Here is an 8,852-nt window from a genome sequence, read left to right on the forward strand (position 1 = left end):
TTCTTTGGACAAGCACTTGGCGGGGTTCATCCCTGGGAGAGGCTGATTCTCTCTTTGAGCAGTCATTAGTTGCCTGTATTTCTTTGTCTGGGGTGGAGCCCCATGAAAGTTCCTCCCTTCCAAGTTAGCACATCTATTGCTTGTATTGTTGTTCAGGCCTTATTTTAGCAGCTATATTGCTGAGGTATCATGGGTGTAACTTCCCTGTTGTTTCCAAGAGAGGCAATTCCCCAGCCGACTTCCTGGTCCTCTGACTCTGATGGTCTTTCTGCCTCCTCCTCCTGATGCTCCCTGAGCCTTAGGTGTGGGAGTTGTTTTGTTATCTGTTGATTGTGCATCTTGTTTTACACAGCTTTTCAATTTGGCACAAGCTGGGGTGCCAATTCTTGCTTTTATTTCTTGAGTCTTTACTTAGGAAATGACTGTTTCTACTTTCTTAATGCAGATAGCCACTTTCCCCAGCACCACTTGAAGAATTTTTTTAAATTTTTTTTTATTTTATTCATTTACTTATTTTGTGCTTTGTCAAAAATCGATTGTCTTCTTCTGGGAAAACTGCATAGGACCAAACTATGCCTTCTGAATGTGACTGGCAGTTATGTGGCTTCGGCGGTTTGTGGGGCCTCTCTGGCCATGGAAGCAATATTTATCCCTAGTGCATGAACATGCTTTCTGGAGCCCATTACCTATGGAGAGACTCCTTGTTCAGCCTAGATACAGGGAGGAGGACCTTGGTCCTGCCTCAAGTGATGTGACAGACTTTGTTGACTCCCCATGAGAGGTCTCACCCTCTCTGAGGAATGGATGGGGTTGAGGTGGGGAAAGGTGAGGAGAGTGGGAGGAGGAGACAGAGAGGCAACTGGGATTGTTAGGTAAAATTACAAAAGATTGTTTTAAAAATTAAAAAAAAAGAATCGATGGTCTCTAACTGCATGGGTTTGCTTCAAGGTCCTCCCATTTTATTCCATGGGTCTAGCATCTAATGTAATATCAGTGCCAAGCTCATTTGGTTACTAAGACTCTAGTGTGTTTTAAAATCAGGCTTCGCATGTCTCTAGCAGTCCTCTTTCCACCCAGCGCGGCTTTGTCCAATGAATGTCTATTCTGTTTTTGTATGAATTTCAGAATTTCTCTCTGTAGATTCATGAATAATGTCACATGGATGTTTTGGGGGAGGGTATGCTAAATCTGTGCTGTTCTTTCTGTATTGTGTGGCCATGAAAACAATATAAATCCTTTCTACCTGTGAACGTTGGAGGTCTTTGCAATTTCTGATATGTCCTTACATTCCCTTCTGGAGTCGTTTATGATTTTCCCTGTTAACTCCATAGCTGAGCTTATTCCTAGGTTTCTCTTCAGGAAATTTGCTGATCTTTGTATGTTAGCGTGTGTCTGGGTATTTTATAAATCCACAGGAACTGTGGGTTGGTCTCCTTTCACTGTTGGTCCCCTTCCCACCAACAGCGTCTTTCTGAGCAGTCCTTGGGTGGTCTCCTGGTGTGCTGGGTCAGAGTTCTAGTGCTCTGTGCCCCTGGAGATGAGCGCATATGCATGGAGAGAATACCTCTCCCTAGGGTCTCATCTATGTGGACAGGACTCTGTCACTCAACCTCCAGACCAGGTTGACACCAGGGAGACTGACCCCCTATCTACAACACAAACCAAGAGAAATCCACACAGACAGTTGACCGGAGCTCATGGGAACTCAGGGAGGTCTCTAGACTCACAGCTTGGGGAGCTGACAGGGGACCTAACTAGGCCCTCTGCATGTGGGTGACACGGTCTGTTTGAGGGGCCCCTGGCAGTAGGACCAGGGTCTCTCCTTAGTGCAGGAGGTGGCTTTTTGGATTCCTTTTCCTATAGTGGGATGGATGCCTTGCTCAGCCTTGATGCAGGTGGGGAGGGGCTTGGTCCTGCTTCAACTTCATGTGTCATTATTGACTCCCCACAGGAGGCCTTACCCTTTAGGAGGAGTGGATGGGAGTTGGTCCAGGGGGAGGTGGCAGGGAGTGAGAGGAGGGGATGGAGGGGAAACTGTGGCTGGGATGTAAAATGAATTAAAAAATCTAAAATAAAAAAGAAAACAAAAAGCCTAGGAGGTATAAACATAACACAAACCCAAGCTAAAGAGCTGAAAGTCAGCAGGAGACATTCTCTGAGTCCACGGAGCTGACTACACTGATGATGTCCCTTGCTACCTAACTGGCGGTCACACTGATGGACAAGGTGGGTGGGCACACTCTAGTTTTACTATTATAAATGACTATCAGTGACTCAATTCTTACACTGAATGAATTAATTTTTGATATGCCCTTTGGTGAACAAGACATTATTTTTTATATTATGATTTTCTTTGTTTTTACCGGTATTTTGGTTATAGAAACAGCAACACATTTTCCATGCCAACCTCTAATTTATTGTAATTAATATATCCCTTCCATTTATGGGAATGGAATTAAAGCTCCTTATTAAAATCACGTGTTAACAATAAAAAGACTCAATGCATTAGCAGAACACTAGTAGTCCAGATGGTGTGTTCACTGGGATCAGCCTTTCAATAGAAACAGAGGGAGATGCCCGAAGAATGCTGCCTTTTATTTAGGAGTTAACATAAGACTTTGTGATGTAGACTAAGAGAGCCATGGGAACCTCTGATGAATGCCTAAAAGAAACGTAGAGACACAACCAACCTAATTGTTGTTTAAATGCTATTTTAAAACACTATTCAGAGCCTGGTGGTGGTGGCGGCGGCGCAGGCCTTTAATCCCAGCACTCGGGAGGCAGAGGCAGGCAGATCTCTGAGTTCGAGGCCATCCTGGTCTACAAGAGCTAGTTCCAGGACAGGCTCTAGAAACTACAGGGAAACCCTGTCTCGAAAAACCAAAAAAAAAAAAAAAAAAAAAAACAAAACACCATTCAGTAACAGAAGCTCGAAAGGTAAGACTGGTCCAAGTTTAAATAGATGTTGCCAGACTAGCATCCTCTTGGAAGATCTTTTGCATGTTCACACTCATTTGCCTTGTATCTTGGTATCAAATAAAAATAAACTTCAGTCCCTTCTTAAAATACCATTGACTTTGCTTTGTGTTAGAGCTTGACACCAGTGACTGAATTTGGGTTTGGGTAGCTTTCACAATGACCAAAACATGACAATATGGGAAAAGTGGAGACTTTAGAAACATGGCAATGTACTCTGCCCTGGAAGATGCTATAGTCCTCTAGAATCAATGAGTGACAAGCCACAGCTGGGGCTGTGTAGAGCAGCTCCTTCCCCAAAGCTCTGTCCTCATATACCATACTCTCAGATAGGCCTGCAAAGGCACATGGTAGAGTCCCAATCTTTCCACTTCCCCGCCTAGGGTTTTCCACCCGGTCTGCTCCTGATTAGTCCCACACCTTGTAAGTAAAGCTGAGTGTAGGATGCAGGAGGACATGGCTTCCCCCATGTCTCAGGCCTTAGTCATACGTGCATGCAATTAATACACTGGATAAATTAATGGATATAGGAATGGCTATGGAGTTAATTTGAAGGCAGCAAAGTTACCTACTCTGCCATGCAATGCCAACTTCTTGAGATTTAAGGCCACACTCCCTAGGGTTTTACTTACCATGTCATATATTCTCAACGATTCCACATAGGAATCTTTAGGACGCATGAACACAAAGATGTGACACTTACAGCTATAGCGACATAGGGGAACTAGACTTGTTAGCAGCCTGCCTTGGGATTTGGTGGGAGGCTTTATAGGTCCCAGTTTCGCCATCCTTGCTGTGGAGCGACCATGGGCCCTCAACTGCTTCAGAGGGAACAACCAGGTGCAATAAAGCTCCAGGTGTGGCCTCTTGCCTAATAGGACAGTGTTGCAAGTGGTCCGATGGTTCAACATTGGATAGAAAATCATTCATTATTCTTAATTATAAAGCCATGTTTTATAGATATGGATGGGTGTTTTCTTGAAAATGTGCCATACAAGTTCATGGGCTGAGTGTCAAGTCTGTCAGGCAGGTTTCAAAGGCCTGCAGGATAGTTAATGAGTAAAGAGTTTATCTTTGTGCTCAGTAACAGCTTTATTGTCTAATTAGAAGGACTACCCTGATGGGCTTAGGTGGGTAGAGATAAGGAGCACTTTTTCATTTTGGTGTTCTTCTAAGGCCAAATTTTCTTCCTGTATAAAATGAAGGGAGGAAGCCTAGTCTTTGGAGAAGCAGATAATCTCCAGAAACTGATTGTGTCATGACGCTCTTCTGCTGAAGTATAGGGTACCACAGCTTTGTGGAATGAGTACTCAGGAAAATTTCACATCAGGCAAAGCTGTGTCTTAGGGAAGAGCTCATTGATGTGTCTGCGGTAGCAGAGGCTGCTTGGATGCTGTTTGCCCCATTCTTCCTGTTATCAGCATTGATCTGATCTAGACAATGCCAGTTTTACCAAGCCATCCCAGTGAGAAATCACACTTCCTTAGGTTCCTGCTTCTTCTTGTGGCTCACCTAACCCCACAACCCTTCACTCTTAATCTTAGGTCAAGCAGGTTTGACACCAAGATTGTATAGAAAAATCAAAACATTTTGCTTTATGGTACAGCTGCTGGATAGGGCCTCTTGCTGGTGGGTTAACAAAACAAGTGTCTACCGGGCATCACCAAGCTGAAGTTGGGCTTCAGATTCTGATAGTGATTTTATATTGAGTTATTGTGTCAGGTCACACATCCTCTATGAATGTCTGGGAACTAGATTCTACCAGGCACCATAACAGTATTGAGTCAGGCTCCTATGTCACTTCTTAGGTTGCTATAACAATATAGCACAAGTTGGGAGAGAGGACACACACCAAAAACCTCCTTTCTTTTGTTTCTAGAGTCTGGTAGTCCAAGTTGAAGTTGTTAGCATGGTTGCTTTTCTTTTAGGCCTTGTTTCTTTCTGATAGGGTGTCCCCCTTTTGCCTTTACAGGTGATAGGTCCTCAATGCACAATTGTCAGCCATGCCAGTTTGCATGTTATGAATTCATTCCTCTGACGATAGCATCAATTGGATGGGATTAGTGCCCATCAGAACGACTTGCTGTTCTGTTACAGCTCCTTTAAAGGTCCTATCTGCAAACACAGTCCTACTATGAAGTTTGGAACTTAGAATGATTAATTCTAGGAGATATGCATTTGAAGCTACAGCAAACATGGATAACTAAAGAGTTACAGAGACTTTGTTTTTCTTTAGATTTTATGAACCAAATAATTGACACAGGAATTAAGTAGTTAATTTTGGGAGATGTGAGAAACAGTTATGAGGAATCATCCTACAAAGGGTTAAATTTGCTGTCAGCTAGGATCCTGAGGGACCAGAGCCAGTGTCATGTGAAAATGCAGGGAAGATAATGTGTATAGCCGACGTCATCACAGCAGGGACGTGGGAAACTGAAACGCTTAGACACTGTGTCGCATCATCGCTGACTGAGGAGTTTTCCAGTGCTTGGAGAACTATGGATGCCCTAGAATTGACACCTGTCATGAACGCAATGACATTTCTCCACTTCAGGGAAATCCCTGAAGCAGAGAGAGCTTCTGGCAAGTTTGAGTCACCCAAGAACACTGGGCTTGTGCAATTCAGGACATCGGACAGCTACTGACATCAGCTCTCACAGTTTCCTTCTAGATCCCAGAAAAGCAGCTATGGTGAACATTTGCACACCTGCTCAAGGGAGAGACTAGAGACCAAAGTGATAAAGCCACCGTGGAAATGGCTGCTCATTGTTTGGAGTCTGTCCGGATAGTTTACAGGGATGACTACCCAGACACGGATGATAGCTCAAAATAGACATTTAGTTCTTGCTCACAGGAAGCCCAAAGGCAACTCTAGAGCACAGATTCTCCTTGTCCACACACAGACCAGGAACTCAGGCTCTGGCCATCTTGTCCCTTAGTCTCTCAGAGCCATCTGGTCTGATTAGCTGTAGAGAAAGACAAGTACAGAGGAGCCTGAGCTGCCTCCTGTCTGCACTGGCCTGGAGACAACCCAACTCCCGTTGTTATTCCTGCTCCTTTGTAGCACCTAATCTCATGACGCTGGTTAAATGCCAGTAGACCTAGGCCATGCAACTCTTGTCTAGGCAGCGCCTTCTGAGTAAGAAGCTGACAGTAGCAAGTAGAAACAGGGAGCTCAAGAGCTCAGAAAGTGTGACTTTGGTTCAGTTCCTCAGCTAAGCTGAGCGTGAGGATTAGCTAGCATAGATCAAGGTTTATTTTGAAGACTGGTGTTTCACATACGGGACACCAAGCACAGGGTCTGCGACACTGTGAGTGCTCAGGGGATACTGTCAAGTTAATGGTAGGACGGGTAAGAGTGGAAAATTAAATAAATAAAAATGTAACTTAGAACCAAGGCATACTAACTCAGTGTGTACTGGCTAGTTTTATGTCAACTTGACACAAGCAAAAGTACTTTGGAAAGAGGAACTCCTAATTGAGAAAATCCTTCCATAGAATTTGCCTATAGGCAAGTTTGTAGTACATGTCCTTTATTAACAATTTATGTGGGTGGGCCCAGGTCACTGAGCATGGTGCCACTCTGGGCATCTGTCCTAGTTAGCATAAGAAAGCAGTCTGTGCAAGTCCTGGGATACAAGCAAATAAACAACATTTCTCTTTGACCTCTACTTCCAGAGTCCAGCCTTGAGTTCGTGCCCTGGCTTCCCTTAGCAATGGAAGATAGACCCTGAGAATTGTAGAATGAAATAAATCCCTTCCTCCCCAAGTTGCTTTGGACCATGGTGTTTTATCACAGCAATAGGAACACTAAGTAGAACACATAATGCTTCCTATTCAAATAATATATTATAAAATATGATTACATTATACACAACTCCATTAAAATTTTTATTAAGCTGTAGTTCAAATAAAATGTATTTTTAAATGTCTATATTATAGCTAAGTATTTAGAAGATGCATCATTGGAGGGCACAAGAAAAGTTGAAGAGATGAGAGGAATGGGTAGAAATGATATAAATACAGAACTTATGTATCAAATTGTCAATATATAAGTAGTGTATAGTATATTACACAAGACTGCTAACTGCATAATATTTATCTCTATGAGATAAATCTTATCTACTGTTTATATTTAAAAATAAAGTTTTTTTGAAACACAGCCATGTTCATTTTCTCATGTATGGATACTTTCAGCATAATAACAAGAGTTAGGTAGTTGCCATGGAAGTTGTATGGCAACATTAGTATTTGGTCAATTCTACCATTTACCCAAAGTTTGCCAGCACCTTATCTAGATCCAAGAGACCATACAGAATACCATCATTCCTCTCCCTCTCAAAAGCAGGTCCTTCCCTTAACAGTTACAGGGTGACTCCTAGTGTGTTTGGCATGAAAGTCAATAGTGTCTGCCACTCAGGACGTAACTTATGTTTGTGGAAGTACAGTCTCACCTGGAACTCTACTAAAGACCAAAATTTTTCTTCAAACCCCATTGACCCCAGGGAGACAGAGTCTCCTGTCTATACTATAGCATCAAACACTGAATGTGTAAGCTTGTACTTGATTTACAAGGATCTGGTTGTCAGCACAAAAGAAGTTCTCTGGAGTCAGGCAATGGTGCAGATCTTTAGTCCCAGCACTCAGGAGGCAGAGGCAGGCCGGTCTCTATAAGTTCAAGGCCAGCCTGGTCTACAGAGCAAGTTCCAGGACAGCCAGGCTCCATGGAGAGACCCAGTCTGGAAAAACAAAAAAAGGCAAAAAAACAAAACAAAACAAAAAAGACGGAAATTCTCTGAAGCTCGAGGAGATGAAGTCACTAGTCCCAGTCCAGTCCCGGTCACCTGTTCACGGCGCTGCTCAAAGCGGTCACTGCTTTTATGTTACTGAGTCAACACCAATTCCCGTTTTCCATCAGTGTTTCTTTCAACATACATTTGTAAACCAGATGTGTGATGCAGCATGTCTCATTTTTATTTCCGCCACTATTTTAGTTTCAGACAGGTCGTATCAGTTTCCTTTTATTTTACGTTGTTTTAATCCATGTCTCCTACTTGTCTGCATCAAAGTCCTCTTTTGAGCAAATAAAGCAAAAAAGGCTTAATACATTTAAAAGGCTATTTTTTTTTATAATTTTTTTATTTACCAATGTGTTTAACTAGACTTATTTACAGGAGTATATGCAATGGTTTATGTATAGGAACACTGGAGCTTGTGCCAATGAAGAAAATGACTTTTTCTTCCTCCCCAGAGGCATATAGATTCTTAATGACTGCATATAGATTCTTAGGGAAGCCTCACTATACATACATTCCAAACATACATACCTACACAGATATAAAAATATCATAATGAAATCCATTATTATTTAAAATTAATGTAGGTTAATAAAAATTAAGAGAAAACTACAAATAATATTTATTAATATAGGTGGTATTATGATATTTGTGTAAAACTAGATGAGAGAAAGAGGGAGGGATGGGGAAGAAGGGGAGAAAGAAAGAGAGAGAGACATAGACAGAGACAGAAGACAGAATAATAAAATTTATGTGGAAATAATAGAATCAGGGAGCATTGTGACAGTAACACACATGCCGTGGAAATTGGTGTCTTCCAGAGACGACACAGGGAACATGGAAGAGGGGACAGGAATAAAGTAAGTACTGTTGCACACATTTTCAAATTTTGGCTGCAGGAAAGCATGTTGCTTTTACAAACAGTATTCAGTGAGGGACACAGACTACCAGTTTTTTCATTCTTTAGCTCATGAACATTTGGGCTGCTTCCTTCTACTGTTTTAAGTAGAAATAAGTGCCGTTTTAAGGACATTTTATATGGCTCTTTGTTTTCATTACTGTAGGGAATCTTAATAGAAC

This window comes from Arvicola amphibius, chromosome 15, assembly GCF_903992535.2.
Source record: "Arvicola amphibius chromosome 15, mArvAmp1.2, whole genome shotgun sequence".
NCBI lineage: Eukaryota > Metazoa > Chordata > Mammalia > Rodentia > Cricetidae > Arvicola > Arvicola amphibius.